The sequence below is a fragment of the Sturnira hondurensis genome, unplaced genomic scaffold, assembly GCF_014824575.4.
Source record: "Sturnira hondurensis isolate 20B ecotype Veracruz unplaced genomic scaffold, ASM1482457v3 Scaffold0013800, whole genome shotgun sequence".
Classification (NCBI taxonomy): Eukaryota; Metazoa; Chordata; class Mammalia; order Chiroptera; family Phyllostomidae; genus Sturnira; species Sturnira hondurensis.
The window spans coordinates 503532-521377 of record NW_028086431.1 but is presented as its reverse complement, the minus strand read 5'-3'; positions in this window follow the sequence as shown (position 1 = coordinate 521377).

Here is a 17846-nt window from a genome sequence, read left to right as displayed (position 1 = left end):
GCATGTTGGCACTCAATCCACTGAGGGACACCAGCCAGGGAAGAAAGCAATTTTTTAATGCTACTGCAAACCTGAACTGAGAGGATACCTGGGTTACAATCCTGCCTTTGATTAGCTAGCTGTGTTGTCTTGAATAAGTCTCTCTTTCTCTCAAACACACAAACACACAGGCACACACATGAACGCATGCATACACACACACTCTGGGTCTCAATTTCTTTATCTCTAATATGAGATGTTCCTAAGGTCATTTCCTGCTCTAATAGCCTGTATTTTGAAACAAATGTAGTAGTTATGACATGACCTCTAGACAGTTGCCATACTGGGGCTCAAAGAGGAGGATAGGGTCTGTACAACTGAAGAACAGAAGAAAGAACCATGGTGGCCATGGATTTTCCAACTGCAAAGAGTGCGGTTAGTTGAGTGCCTTCATCTATTAGCAGTAACTTAGGATCTGCTTAGGCTATAATCTTCGTGGGGAGCCCCAGCCAGTGACTAAAGATTTTAAGTGTACTAGGGCCTGGCCATTTCTGCTCAGCATGGTACTCCTCTAATGGAAAATATTTGAGCTAGATTTCCTGTTGAATCATTTGAGACTCTGCCAGATCTGCACGATGTACTGAGTTTCTTCTCTGATCAACTCTGCTTCCTCTTTATTTTATCTTTCATAGGTATTACCCACCAAGACCCCATAAACTTCTCATATCCCTAACTTTTAGTGCCTGCTTCCTGAAATACCCAGCTAAAAAACATATAGCACTATTTTTAGAGCAGACACAGAAAGAAATCTCAAGACATATGGAATAGATGCTAATCAGACTAGACCAGCGGGAGTGGAACATTCAGCTTGATAAACAGTTGAAAATCAAATTTGAAGGGTAGATTTGGGGGGTCAGGTTAGTGAGTTTGATTCACTGTCACACAGAGGTAGAGTTAAGGTTGATGCCAGATTGGAGCCCTAGGTCAGGCTCAGGCATATATTTTTATTTACTTTTTATTTATTAATGTGAAACAGAAAGAAACATTGATTTGTTATTCTGGTTATTGATGCTTTCATTGGTTGATTCTTGTATGTGCCCTGACCAAGGATTGAACCCACAACCTTGACATATTGGGACAATGCTCTAACCAACTCAGCTATCTGGCCAGGGCCCAGGCACATCTTAAATCACTTACCAGGCCAGCACAGATGGTTACTTCTGCAGACCTATGTGGTCTATGTAAATCAGTGATTCCCAAATAGCCCACTGGATGCATCATTGTCACCTGGGGAGCTTGGTGAAAATGAATACTCCTCAGTTCTTCCCTAGACTTACTGAATATGAGTTCCTGAGGATAAGAAACACCACCTCCATCTCTCTCTCCTCCCTATCATGTAGAGATCTGCTGCACAAAACTGTGAATGTGCTCACCATTACTGAACTGTACGCTTAAAATGGTTAAGATGATAAATTTCATGTTATGTGCTTTTTACCACATTTAAAATAAACAAAACCAGTCTTAGAAAGTTCTGGGGACTTTTAAGCAATGTCCAAGAATTTTTTTAAAAAAGAGAGAGTAGAAAAGGGGTGATGAACATGTTATATTCTCTGTTTTAACAGTGTAAGCTTTTTTTGTTTGCCCTTATCCTTGTAGTCAATGCAGATCTAGAATCTTCAGATTGCAGACCTGAATCTATAGTACTCATGACAAAGTGAGGAATAAAGGCACAAAACTCATAATAATAGCATGGTGAGGGAGTTTAACATTTCCTTGCACCTATAATCTACATATGGAACAATTCACAATAACATGGGCCCTTAAAGTGCCTCTTAAAGAATCATTAATTTAAAAAACATTTATGTGTCAGCTATATTTGGACACACCACTAGATGGTACAAAAACCTAGTTTTCTGGTAATGATTTGCTCATGTTGTGAAGGCAACGACAGAGTATTTAATTTGAAATATTCTGAATGTGTCCTTTGTAAAGTTGGAAAGTGAAATACATTGAAATAACATCTGGAGAAAATAGCATTACATTATCATTTTCTGTTAGTTTGCTTCCAGCTTGCTAATGGCAGAAATGTTACTTTTGGGAAGACAATTGGAACACATTTTCAAAATTTTCTAACCCTGGAGCTTCAAGTCTCAAAGCCTAATTGCAATAGTGGTGTGTCTACTCTAACTAGCTTAACCTCAATAGCTAGTAGAATTATTGTAAGTATAATAGAAGCATTTCCAGTTCTAGGTCAGAAGAGCTTGGTACCTTAGGAGTATATCGTTTTTTCCCCTGAAAACAGAAACGCTTTGGAGTTCCAAATAGGGAAATAGCAGGATTCTATTTATTTAAAGTTTTTTAAAAATAAGCAGAACAAATCTGTGGTGTAAAATATGTAGGTTCTAAATGGAATAAATCTAGAATTTAAAAATGAAACCAAATCAAAACAAAACAAAAAGACTTTCCATCTGGAAATTAAAAAACAAATAAACCTCTATTAAAAACTTAGTTAATAGGTGAAATAATTAGAAATTACACATTTTTCAAGAATAGTTGTAATTAAAACACTACATATCAGAATGTATGGAATACATTTAAACAATGGCCAGAGGAAAATTAATAGCTTCCAAAACGTACATCAATAAAAATAAAAGAATTATTTTTTAAACTAAAACATCATCAAAATCTAAAGGGAATAAATTGTATAGAAAAATATATTTGCCAATGATATCTTGGACAAAAGCTTGATCTCCAAAATACATAAAGAACTCACACAGCTCCACTGCAGAAAAACAAACAATCCAATTAAAAAATGGGCAAAGGACCTGAACAGACACTTCTCCAAGGAGAATATACAGAGGGCCCAGAGACTTATGAAATAAATAAACTAGCTATCAGAGAGATGCAAATTAAAACCACAATGAGATACCACTTCACAAATGGTCAGATTGGCCATGGTAAAGCAACAAACAACAAGTGTTGGAGAGGATGTAGAGAATTCCCACCTGTTGGTGGGAATGCAGACTGGTGCAGCCACTGTAGAAAATAGTATGGAATTTCCTCAGAAAAGGAAAAATGGAACTGCCTTTTGACCTGGCAATTCCACTGCTGGGATTATATCCTAAGAACTCTGAAACAGTAATTCAAAAGAATTTATGCACCCCAATGTTCGTAGCAGCACAATTCACAATAGCCCAGTGCTGGAAGCAACCTAGGTGCCCATCAGTAAATGAATGGATCAAAAAACTATGGTACAAAAAAACCCCAACCAACTATGGTACATTTACACAATGGAATTCTATGCAGCAGAAAGAAAGAAGGAGCTCCTACCCTTTGCGACAGCATAGATGGATCTGAAGAGCAATTTGCTAAGTGAAATAAGGCAAGTGGTGCCAAACTTCATTTAATTTTTTAAGAGAAAACATAGGGAAAAAAGCTCCTTGACTTTGGCTTTGGCAATGATTTTCTGGATCTGACAACAAAAAAGCACAGCCAACAAAAGTAAAATTATACAAATGGGACTATATCAAACTAAAAAGCTTCTGCAGAGCAAAGGAAACATTCAATGAAATGAAAAAGCAATCAGTGGTATGGTAGAAAATATTTGAAAACCTTATACAGGCATACTTTAGACATATTACAGGTCTAATTTTAGACCACTACAATAAAATGAATATCACAATAAAGAGAGTGACAATTTTTTTTTGGTTTTTCACTGCCTATAAGTTATGTTTACACTATACTGTGGTCTATTAAGTGTGCAATAGCATTATGTCTAAAATTTATATACCTTAATTAAAAATACTGTACTGCTAAAAAATGCTAATCATCTGAGCTTTCAGCAAGTCATAATATTTTTGCTGGTGGAGGGTCTTGCCTCAGTGTTGATGGCTGCTGATTGATCATGGTGGTGATTGTTGAAGGTAGGGGTGGTTGCGACAATTTCTTAAAATAAGATCACAATGAAATTTGCACATCGATTGATTCTTCCTTTCACAAACTGTTTCTCTGCAGCATGCGATGCTGTTTGGTAGCATTTTACCCTCCACATTAGCAATAAGGCTGTTTTGCTTTCCTATCATTCATGTATTTATTGGAGTAGCACTTTTAACTTCCTTCAAGAATGTTTCTATTTGAAAAATAATTAAATTAAAAAATGAAAAAAAAGAACGTTTCTTTTGCATGCACAACGTGGCCGTTTGGCACAAGAGGCCTAGCATTTGGCCTCTTTCAGCTTCTGACATATCTTCCTCGCTAAGCTTAATTATTTCTAGCTTTTGATTTTAAGTGAGAGACATGTGACTATTCCTTTCACTTAAATACTTAGGGGCCATTGTAGGATTATTAACTCGCCTAATTTCAGTATGGTGTCTCAGGTAATAGGGGGATCCAAGGAGGGAGAGAGATGGGGGAATGACCAGTTGGTGGAGCAATCAGAACATAAACAACATTTATAGATTAACTTCACTGTCTTATATGAGTGAGGTTTGTGGCACCCGAAGACAATTGCAAGAGTACCATCAAAAATCATGATCACAGATCACTGTAATTAATATAATAATAACGAAACTTGAAATATTGCCAGAATTACCAAAATGTGACCCAGAGACACAAAGTGAGTAAATGCTATTGGAAAATGGGGCTGATTAACTTGATTGACACAAATTATCAATCTGTAAAAAACCACAATATCTGTGAAACACAATGAAGCAAAGCACAATAAAAAAGTTATTTGTATTTGATAAGAGACTAATAATGAAAATATTTAAGAAACTCATACAACTGAGCAGCAAAACAGGAAGAAACACCCCAAATACCCAGATTAAAAAATGGGCAAAGGGCTTAGATAGATATTTTCCCAAAGAAGACATACAAATGAGCCCTGGCTGGTGTAGCTCAGTGGATTGAGCGTGGACCTGCGAACCACACGATCATGGTTTGATTCCCAGTCAGGGCACATGCCTGGGTTGCAGGCCAGTTCCCAGCAGGGGACACATGAGAGGCAACCATACATTGATGTTTCTCTCCCTTTCTCCTTCCCTTCCCCTCTAAAGATAAATACATAAAATCTTTAAAAAAGAAGACATACAAATGACCAACAAGTGTATGAAAAGATACTAAACATCACTAATCATCGGGGAGATGTAAATTAAAACCACAATGAGATATCATCTAACACCTGTTAAAATGGCCATCATTAAAAAGACAAGAGATAATAAGTGTGGGAGACTATATGGAGACAAGGGAACACTTGTGCACTGTTGGTGGGAATGTAAATTGGTACAGTCACTAAGAAAAACACTATGGAAGTTCCTCTAAAAATTAAAAATAGAATTACCATATGATCCAGAAATACCACATCTGGATTATATCCAAAGGACATGAAGTCAGTATCTTGAAGAGATATCTTTCTGCAGCCCCATATTCACTACATCATTATTCACAATATTCAAGATGTGGAAACAACCAAAGCATCCACTAGTATCGGTAGACAAATGGATAAAGAAGATGTGATACACACACAGAGAATGAAATATTATTCAGTCATAAAAAGAAGAAAATCCTGCCATTTGTGATAGTGTGTATGAATTTGGTGGAGATTATGCTAAGGGAAATAAGCCAGACACAGTAAGATAGATAATGTATGATCTCACTTATATGTGGAAACTAAAAAAGCTGAAGTCATAAAGTCAGAGAGTATAATGGTGGTTACCAAGGGTTAAGGAGTTGAGGAAATGGGGAAGGGTTGGTCAGTTATAAGATGAATAAGTTCTGAGGATATAACATACAGTTTGGTGGCTATAGTTAATACCACAGTATTATATACTTGAAATTGATGAGTGGATATTAAGTGCCCTTGCCACACATACACACACAAAAGTGGTGATGAATGTACTAATTAACTTGATTGTGGTAATCATTTAGCAATGTATACATATGTCAAGTCATCATGTTGTATACGCTGAATGAATTTTTATGTGTCAATTATACTTCAATAAAGCTGGAAAAATAAAAAAATGTCAGACTCATTTTAAAAATTTATCAAAAAAGAGAAGTTATAATTGTATTATTCAGTTTTCCCCAGTATATTATTCTGACTCTAATGCTTAGCATAGTATTGTTCAGAAAATAGGCATTCAATAAATATTGAATCTTTTTCATTGGCTTTGTATATCCTACTACTGAACCTATAATTATTAGAATATCATTATATATATGTATGTATATACATACAATACAAGTAATAGTAATACTTTAAACATTTACAGCACTTTACAGTTTGAGGGTCTTAATCTCTGACTTTCATGTACTTGGAGCAGATTGTCTAGATCAGACAGGGGATGTAGATGAGATAGAATCTCCTGACCTGGAAATTGTGGCTATTTAGTGATAACAACAAAGAAAGGAAACATCTTCCTCATACTCATCTGGGGTGACTAACTATCCAGGTTTGCCTAAGACTGCCCTGGTTTTAGCACTGAAAAGTCCAGTGTCCCAAGAAACCCTTCATTCCCAAGCAAACCAGGACAGTTGGTTACCCTAAGTCGCTTTACATGAATTATCTCATTAACTTTAACAGTATCCCTATCAGGAAGGCACTATTATTATTTTCATTTTACTGATGATAAAATGGAGGCTCAGAGAGGCACAGTCATTTGTCTTGGGGCACACAGCTGGGAAGTCTTGACTCTAGTCCTGGTTGGATTGACTCCAAACTCAACATTCTTTCCAACTCACTGTAGTTGCAGACAGCTGAAAGAGACAGGGGACCTCAGTTGATGGGGACCTAATTATTGAAGTCCTCCTGTTAGAAGCAGTGTTCTTCAACTTTCCCAGAGCACAACAGAAGGAATTCAAGACAATTGGGAGAAGTACAAGTTAAGATAACTTTCTTGGCTCACAGCCAAAAACTGTGGTTCCATCAGTCATTCTGGGCAAAGGTGCCCATTAAAGCCTTCCAAGGAGGATAAACTTTGCAGAGTTCTCCTAGGGCAAAGAGCTAATCCCTAGGACTTATTAAATTCATTAGCAAAGGACAAAATTCCTGGAAGGCTGAAAGAATTTTCTCTGACAATAGTTTTTATATAATCTGCCAAGCAGGATGGCTAAACTCTACCAAGAGTGGAAATTCAGAATCACAGTCACAGTTTGAACTAATTATTATTGTTTTTCTCAAATAACATGGAAAGACCTCACAGGGACCACTGCTGTATTTAATTGGAAAATCAGAATCATAACTGTTTTCTGATCTTTAAAGCTCATAAGGCCAAGATCCTATTATAGACTCTAAGTCTCAGGAGGAAATGCAAGGTTGGAAGCTCCAGGATGGAACTTTTAGAAGCCATCTGGGCAGAAATAGCAAAAGAAGTACATGAAAATAAGTAAAGAGAGGACATATCAGAAACAAGTAGCAATGACTTTTAAACCACTATAAGAGTGTGGAAAATTGTATTCTTTAAAAAATGTTTAAAAATATTTTACTTATTTTTATAGACAGAGGGGAAGGGAGGAAGAAAGAGAGGGAGAGAAACATCAATGTGCGGTTGCCTCCCACATACCCCCTTACTGGGGACCTGGCCTGCAACCCAGGCATGTGTCCTGACTGGGAATTGAACTGGCGACCCTTTGGTTTGCAGGTCCACACTCAATCCACTGAGCTACACCAGCCAGGACAGGAAACTGTATTCTTAAGAGGTACCATGGAGAGACATTCTGGAATCAATAATAAGCACACCATTTGAACATTTCCCAGAACCACATGTAGGATTTTGTTTCAACTGTCTATCAATGCAAGGTAATACATCCTCTGCACCATGGTAGGTGAAACATACCTCACTGTTGATATGTCTGCTCTTATCACTGCAACTGAATTTGAATTCTTCCTCAAAATTCTGAAGGTCTGTCTTCAAGACTCTATTAACTAATACCATAACACATAACCATGCTATAAGGTTCCAGAAATTCAGGTACACTTTCCTGTTCATGAACCAAAACATTTTGTGACACAAAAACAACAATCAATGGATTTTTTAACTAGGCAAAACCTGGTGAATGAGTTCTTCAGACTCATGTAGTTATTGTTACCTGTTACCTGAAGCTGATGAAGTTGATAATTCTAAATAAACTGAAAAGCATCATTGCCACTCACTTACTAAAGGAAAGAGTGAAATTTTAGAAGACAATACCCATGTCTTAGTCACCTCTGCCTACCACAGTGCCTGGCACAGGGACCTCATTCAATAAATTTTTGTTCAATAAGTAAATAAATGAATATGATCTTGTACCATTGACCAATTAATATTACTCTTGGTCAACAAATAGAACAAATAAACTTTACAGATCCTTCCTCGAGCTTTACCCAAGGCCAGATTAGCTGCCTTCCCCTGAACTTCCATGGCTCCTGGGGCTTCTCTATTATAGTACTAATCACATGTGTTGATACCATTGACTATTTCCTTGCCTGTTTTCCTCCACCCACTACACTGTGAGCTACATATTCCCTGATCATCACTGCATCCCAGTGCCAGCCATGTTTATGAATAATTGAATGTATGGAATATTAATTACACTCCATGTTCAAGAAGTACAATGCTGTGAAATAATAAATTTACCACTCTTCTTCAGTATTCCTTGTTCAGCTAACTCTGCAAGCTTAGACAAATAACTTGGCTTCCTGGGAGCCAGTCTCAGTTAGACCAGTGGGCTAATTTGACAGACCTTAAAGGGGGCACAGGGCATTGTGTTATACCAGGACTGTGAGAGATCTAAGACTGGAGTGAAGAGTATATTGCCCCTCTAGAACAAAGTTGACCAAGGAGGCTTAGTGCAATCAGGAATATGGCATTTGGCTTCAGATAGGGCACAAGGTTCATCTCTAGTATTTCCTGACTAACTTTGGACAATTATATCATCCTTTAAGCCTCATTTCTTGAACAGTGCTTGTTTTGAGCATCTTATCATTACCACTGACTGTCCTCAAGGTGAATTCATAATTGCTTGTATATTTAAAATTCTTACAGTATTTGAGTTATAAGAGCTATGATTTACTGAGCTCTTATCCTTTATCAGGCTCTGGGCTAAGTGCTTTAGATGCATCATCTCATTGAATCTTCAAAATAACCCTTCAAAGCAAGAATTAGTGTTGCTGTTTTACAAATAAGGAAATTAAAGCTTGGAGTAGTGAAGTAAGTGGCCCAGCTTCTGCAGCTGGTAAGTTGTAGAACTGAGAGTCAAGCCTGGTTTTGTTTGGCTCCCAAGCCCATACTCTTAAGCACTATGCTCAACTGCTATAGAGTAATTAATAGATATTAAAATGGAATCTTGTGTAAACCATATAAATAAATAGAAACCTTTTGCCTTCACTTGAAAGACCATTAGTTTCAGCAGCCTTTGGTGTCAAATGGAAAAAATAATGTTGGCTCATCAGTGCAAGCAGACAGGCTACTCTCCCAATATGCTGGGTCCTTCTTCCCATTGCTAGCTAAAATAATTACTATCCATTTAATCACTTAATGATGCCCAGACTGGACTTATGGGACCTTAATTTGGTTCTCTACTTAACTGTTGAAGATCAAAATAATATGTAGATAGGCAGTTCTCTCTAAAGGACCTTCGAAAACACTATTTTTAAAAAACCCCAGCCCTGGCTGGTGTAGCTCAGTGGATTGAGCACAGGCCTGCAAACCAGAGGATCACAGTTCGATTCCCAGTCAGGGCACATGCCTGGGTTGCAGGCCAGGTCCCAGCAGGGGACCCACAAGAGGCAACCATACATTGACATTCTCTCCCTCTCTCCTTCCCTTCCCCTCTAAAGATAAAGAAATAAAATCTTTAAAAATAAAAAATAATAAAAAACCCCAGAAGTCTCTATTTCTTAATCTTCTAAAGCCAGGATTTCCCCCCCCCCCAATTCTATAGGACATTTTGTTAAATGCATTGAGCTCTGTATGACAGAAGTGGTAAGTGCTGTCCTTTCCTGGGGTTTCAGACCTCATGGATGCTGCAGCTTAGTTAACATTGGAAATAGCCTTGGTGACTAAAACTGCTCCTGTTGCCCTAGTTTCAGGCTGAAATTTGCAAACTGCTTAGGTTTGGGGAAACATTTTAGTCAAACTGAGTGTGATTTCCACCCCTTTGGAGACAGGCCAAATGCCGTGCAAGGTTAGAGATGAAAGGAGACCTGGCCCAGATACAGAGGCCTGCATGGAGACAGGGCTATGCTTGGCCAGGGCGGGGAAGAAGGAGATCTCTCTGCTGCTCTCTGATGACCACAGACTAGTGCTATAGTAGCCGAAAAAGTGACTCCTTGGAAGTGCTGCTGCTGGAGATTCTCCTTGTATTGCTACTACCATTATTCCTACCACAAACTAGTACCATGTATCAAGTGACCTTTCAGTGCCAGGTACTGAACTAGGTGATATGGAGACAGAGGCAACAAATTCTGTTCCTTGTTCTTGACAAACTCAGTGTAATGGGGACGCCAATTTCCCAAACAGAGAATTACAGTAAAGTGCATTTAGTGTCACACAAAAAGGCATCGAGCAGGATATGTGTGTTCCTTGAACTGGCAGCACTAAGCTCCTTCTGTGTCAACTTCCTAGTGAGGTTCTGGGAAGACAATAATGATAACTATTTTCATTTGCACAGAGCTTGATCATTTTAAGCATTCACTTACTATACATCTCATTTTATTATCACAACTAACCTGTGAGATATGCAGAGCCAATGTTAGTATCCTCATTATATATATTAGGAAACCAAAGCTCATATAGGTTGCATGAATTACTGTATGTAACACAGCTAGCTATTAGGTTACAGAGCTTTGACTTGGCTATCTGACTTCAGATCCATTTCCATAACTGTCGCACCACACTGCTTTGTACTGCTTACTGAGAGGTAACTAGAGTAGTGGTTGAGGCCAAGTGCTCCTAGAGTCCAGCTACTCTCTAACTGTATATAGTGCCAAGCAAATTACTTCAGTTCTCTTTGCTTTGTGTTTCCCATCTTTTAAATGGGAAGAATAACAGTACTTAACTTATAAGGTTATTTTGAGGACTAAATGAGTAAATGCTTATGCCAGTCATATAGTAAACACCTAATAAACATTAGCTTTTAATATCACTGTCAACATGTGAGCCAGACAACTTTCTGACAGCTCATTTTTCTGTCTTCCAGGTATAATACCACTTGCTCTTGTCTCCAAGAGTACCTGTAGAAATAATGGGGCAGTAGAGAGTGGAGGAACGAAATCTACAGGGGTAAGGGGTAAACTGTCATAGGAACAAAGACTTGTAAAATAGAATTTTAAAATGTTCTTATTAAACAAAACATCATTGAGGTTGATTATGTCAATATTGCTCTGGACTCATCAGTGAGGAATCACATACCACTCATGTCAATGACCAGAGACTTATGGCTTATACATTAACAGTTTAATTAAATTTTATTTTAAGAGACAAAGGTGTTTGATATATATTTTAATAATTAGAGATGGATCTTGTTAATGGGACATTTATCATAGAAGGACCTTATTACATGTATCCATATATGCAGTTGCAGAATTTTATCTGGCTGGAAATAAGTGAATTTTGTAGCAAAAGGGAAACAAAATAATTAAAAATGATTCTATTGAATAAATTACCTTGTTAAAGAGAATTTTAAATAATAGAGAATATATCTTTGGACAAAATTCATCTTATCCACATCTGCAAAACAGGGTCAGTATGGGTTGGCACTAAGAATGTGGACAAAGAATTACTTCATAGTATTTGAACTGAATATTCTCTCTATCTCACTGCTCCTGGATCACATGACAATTTTTCTTCCCACTCTGCTGTACCTCCTCAAATCTCCCCAAGTCTCCTCTTTTGGCTCCTTCATGAGCTCCTCTTTCTCTATCATCCTCTAAATGTTTGTGTTCTCCAGGGTTCTTCCTTTGGCCTACAGCCCTCATATGCTATACTCCCTTCCTAAGTGATTACATCCTTTCCCACAACATCAGTTACCACTAATGGCCAAAGTGATTGCTCCAAAATCTCTCTCTACCACCGAGACCTCTCTCAGAAGCTTGAGACTCACTGCCCACTTGTCTTTAGGACATTGGTACCTAGACATCCCACAGGCACTAGTTCCTCTTAAATGTGTTCTGCCACCTATTTTCTCTGTATTGTTTAAATGACACCACCATTTACTCAGCTAGCTGAAGTAAAAACCTGGGAGTCATTCTTTTTTTATTGAGATATAATTCATATATATTCACCCTTTTAAAGTGTACAATTCACTGCTGTTTAGTAAACTCACAGAGTTATGCAACCATCCCCACAATGTAGTTTTAGAACATTTTATTACCCCCCAAAAGATCTCTTATATCCATTAGCAGTCACTCCTCCCACCCTTAGATATAACCAATATACTTTCTCTCTCTGTGGATTTTGGCTCTTCTGGACATTTCATATAAACAGGATCATATCGGTGACTGACTTTTTTTACTTAGCATAATGTTTGTAAGGCATGTCCATATTGTAGCATAAATAGAAACTTCATTTGTTTTATGTCTGAATAATTTTCTATTGTATAAATGTACGACATTTTATTTATCCATTTATCAGTTGATGGATATTCGGGTTGTTTCCAATTTTGGCTTTTATAAATTATGCTGCCATAAACATTCACATCTTTTTTGTGCATATATATGTTTTCAGTTCTCTAGAAGTGGAATTTCTGGGTCATATGGTAATCTATTTTTGAAGACCCACCAAAGTATTTTCCATAATGAATATGCTATTTTACAATCCTACTAACAATGTATGTGTCTCAAATTTTGGGGGGAGTCATTCTTGATTCTTCCCTTTCCCTTAGTTCACACAGCTAATCAATCATCCATGCCTTGCCAGTTTAACATCCTAAGCATCTCTCAAAACTGTCCTTTGCCCTCTAGTCCTACTAGTACTGTGTGCCATCTTAACAATCAGACCCACAAAGCAACTGGGCCATAGTAAGTAAGGACTTCAAACATGGAGAAAGGGTCTGATATACCTGGCCCCACCAAACCAGCAAACAACTTCCCTACCCAGGAGAATCTTAGACACTTCAGAACTTGGTCCTCAACCAGAGAGGTAGCTCTTGACTAGAACATGCTGAGCATAAAACAAAATAGAACCTGGTATGAAGATACCTTAGCAGATCCTTCTCCTAAAACTCCAAAAAAACCTGCAAAAGGGAAGGGTGACCACTACCTGCACCTGAATAAAGGACTACAGTGTGGTAAAGATTGAAGTACCTTCTTGCCCTGAGCATGTTCCAGTGGTCTATCCTATACTCTGGGGCTTCTATGTTTTATGCCTCTCCACATTATCTCAAACTTCACTCCCAAATATACCCTGCCTACTCTGACTAGATTCTATGTACCTGCCTGGCTTTCGTACTCTGGCTGCACCTCAATTACTTGATAACAAATGATTGGCCGACCACACCAAGTGCCAAGCCTACAAGCTATCAGGAGCCCTTCTTTCTTAGAAGGAAAGCCTTGCCAGCTTACTATCTGCTCAGTATCAGGCCCTAGACTTGGTCTCCTGATCAGGTATTCACTTTAAATACATTTCAATGCTAAAATGAAATGTCATATATAAAATGAATACTACTCAGGCATGAAAAATGAATAAATCTTGCCATTTGTAACAACATGGATAGATTGTAAGGATACAATGCTAACTGAAAAGACTCAGAGGAAGACAAATACCATATGATCTCACTTACATGTGGAATCTAATGAACAAAATAAACTAATGAACAAAATAAAAACAAACCCATAGATACAGAAAACAGATTGGTGGTTACCAGCGGGGAAGGAGGGGAGGTAGGCAAAAGGAGTGAAAAGGGTAAATTGTATGGTTATGGATAGTAACTAGACTTTGAGAGTGATCATTTTGTAGTGTATAAGGTCTCAAATTATACTGTTGTACACCTGAAACTTGTATCATAACAAATAAATTAAATTAAATAAGATACCAACACTAATTGCCCATATTGTATGTCATCTATACAATATGGGCAATTAGTGTTGAATACCATTTGAAGAAACTCAAGACTATATAAGCATTAGAATACTTTATTATTTTAGCAATGCTTTATTACTGTTTGATTCATGATTCTCACCCAACCTTGGCAGTACATTGAAATCACCTACGGAGTTAAAAAAATACTGATACCTATAAGTAAGTAAATCAATCAATTTAAAAAGTTACTTAATTAAATTAAGTGAATACATGAAAAAAAACCTGATTCCTTCTGTGGCTGGTGAGGCTCAGTGGATTGAGCACAGGCCTGTGAACCAAAAGGTTGCCAGTTTGATTCCCAGTCAGGGCACATGCCTGGGTTGCAGACCAGGTCCCCAATAAGGGGGCTTGTGAGAGGCAACCACATATTAATGTTTCTCTTCCTCTCTTTCTCCTTTCTTCCCCTCTCTCTAAAAATAAATTTTAAAAATCTTCTAAAACATACTGATTCCTAACGCTCATTCCCAGAGATTCTGATTTCATGCACTTGGAGTGCAGTCTGGACATTAAGAGTTTAAAAAGTTTTTTAGGTGATCTAACATGCAGGCAAAATTGAGACCACTTGCTTTAGGTTTACTTCCTAAACACCAAATACACTTCCCCTGACTTGGTTCTGGGCAGTTGACAATAGCAATGTTATGACTTGGTCATAGAATGGCTTTAGTCCCCACAAACAGGATTTCCATTTATGCCCAGCATCTTAGAAGTTACAAAGGAGCCTGAAACCCACTCTTCCTTGGAGCTTGGCCTTTTAAAGATCATCCCTTCTGGCTTTAATTTTTGGCTTGCTCTTCCTGTGTCCAAACTGAAAACCCAAAGTGAGAGAAATACACTCTGTAAAGTCAGTTGCTGGGGTTTGGTGCCAAATCCTAAACACCCACTTTCCAATCAAGGGTGACTAAATCATGAAGTAGCACCACCCCACCCCCTTCTTTTTAGTTCCACACAGTGCCATTTATCACCGATTTTATAATTAGTGCTTGATTAGCATGAAAAAGATCTTCCTTCCTGAATGAGGCCTCACAATTGTGTTTTTCAACTTCTGACCCAAACTGCAAAACAATTTAGGGTTTTGGTTTATTTGCTTGCTTGCTTTTTGTTTTTACTCACAAAATTCTTGAAACTCATTTTGAACAAAGTAGCTCGAAAGCAGTGTTAGGCTGTTTATGTATATAATACATAGAAAACGCCTATCTCAGCTTGTGTTTTCAACAGTGGTAGAAAAAAATCCTTTTTCCTTTTATAAGGAAAGATAAAGATAAACAGCCATGGTGGACCAAGGCTCGATTTTCACCCAAAGGAAACTGGATCTAATTTTCCATGTAATACTGAGTTTTTATTCCAAGGTAAGAAGGACTTAAGAAGTCGGGGATCTCTTGTTTTGAAGAACAGTGTGGATTCTACATATTTGGTTTTTAGGGTTCATTTCCCCACTAGTGTATTACTGGCCAACAAAGAGGTACAACTTCTCTCTTTGAGAAGGTTCCTCCCTCAAAGCATCCCACTTCCTTTTCAAAATTTACTTATTTCACTTATCAGCAAGAAAGTGAAAATGTCTTTCAATTCTCTATTATCATCTTCCCAACTCAGCAACTTCATGCACCTCTGTCACTTTGATTTATTCAAATGATGTGAAATGTCAACCTATTAACGATCTGTAGGGGGCTGTGGGTAGTGTCACCCACTGCCCTGAAAACCAACGAATTTTAAGTCACTGAACGGATGTTAGAGAGGCATAAAGCTGAGCCTCTGGGATCTCTTCTTGCCAAGCTTCTTAATGGAGTTATTCAAGGCGATTTGAGTGTACTTACTGAGGAAGCCACATCTCCTGCCAGTTTGAATGCACTGTCCTGGCAAAAAAGAAAATAGTCTCCAAGAGAATTTTTCCCTACCTCTGATTTCTTAGAAAGCCACAGCAGTATTCTTTTTAAGGTTTTGTATTTTTCAAATACAATTTACATTCAATATAATTTTGTACTAGTTTAAGATGTACAGCAAAGTGGTTAGAAAATCATGTACTTTACAGGATGGCTCCCCACCCCCACCCCACTGCTTTAATTCCTCACCTGACCCTATACATATTTATTGTGATATTATTGACTATATTCCTTGTGCTATAATTTTATAACTACCAGTTTGAACTGCAGAACCTTTTCATCCCAACCAAACAGTCTGATGTTACCAGATTGGCAACAGCCCCAATATACTGACAATTTAAATGAGAGTAGCACCAGTTGAAGACTTTGTGAGGCCTCATTAACTAGGTCACTAGGATGGCCTCACATGATGCTTAGCACAGAGGTAGGAAGCACTCATTGCATGTTAGCTGTTGCTATGATTATAAAAAGTCCATTTCCAATGCCTGAAAGGTAGGCTTCTATGGTGAGGATTTGGCCTCAAACACATTGTGACTATTGCTATGGCTCTGCCCTGCTGGTGGCCAACCTGGTGCTCTGGGGTACCCAAATCCATTACAAGAAACCTTAGGAAGATGCCTAACTTCCTCTGTTGGTTTGAAACTCATGGAACCCTAATGGATACTGAAATAATTAAATCAGTGTCTGAAGCTTGGAAAGGCAAAATTTCTCTTTTGCTGATTGAGATTTGGTGTGAATTTGGCTTTAAGAGCAGACCTGTACTATCCTTGTTTGCTTCCTTAGTAAGAAAGATGGAGCTAACCCTTCAAGGAGAGGATAAAACACTTGCAGAACCATGTTAAGTTTCTCAACAGGGAGTGGCACATTAGCTCAGTGTGTAGGAAGTTGGTCATGAGGTGCTATATATATAACAGAGATCTGACCTTGTTCTTAGCTGAGGTTGGTTGGCTTCCTCTAGAGCATTTGCCAAGCGGCCTTTGTGGTTAAACAGAACACTGAGCTCTCTCTTAAATTTTTTTTATAGGGAGGACAAAAGGATGAATTTGCCAGGCTGCCACCAGTGAATGTTAGTTAATGTTTCCTCAGTGCTAGGTGCTGGAAGTACAATGAGAAACAAGACAGTCCCAGTCTCAGTCAGAGAAACAGCTTATAGTCTAGTCAAAGAGATAGTGATGTGCTGGAGCCAGCTCCTACTGGTTCATGAGTTGTTAAGTATTCAGAAAATTTGCAAACTAACTTTTAAACACACTGTTATTAAAGGGTAAGTTATATGAACTTACAATTCAATAAAAATATAGTTGAAACAAAGGTAATACCAAGTCAAAGCTTATCACTTCCTAATCATTGTTTTACCTTTTATTACTATGTATGCTTTTCTGGTTATCTACACTTACTATATCTGTATAGTTCAAATATTATATAATGCTGTGTTGCTAGGCATTTCTTCCCAACTCAATGCTGAGTGAACTCACATTAGTAGCATTGTATTCCTACATTGACCATGGTAGGAGTACTTATAACATGGAAAACAGCAATCACTCTAAACTAGGATTTTTTTTTCAGAAAACCAGTTATTAAACATTAACCAGCACATACTGGACACAGACTAGCAAATAGGTGATTACAGCAAATTCAGTTGGGTCACAAAGCTACAATATTTCAGTCTAGGATGGAGGAATGCAGAAAAGTTTTAAGGAAGGCTTCGTATAATAGGCAATGCTTAAGCAAAGCCATGAAGTATGATTAGGAGTGAAGGCACAGAAGCAAGATAGGGCAGAATTGAATGAATGAAATGATGTGTTCCTTGTTTTCAGGGGCTCTCAGTCTAGTGGAAGATCCAAATGTGAAACAAGCTAATGGAGGCTCAAGGCCAAGTGCTCTGATGGGTCTGCTGGGGCTGCTTTGTAAGCCCAGAGGAGGTTACTCTGTTGGTGGG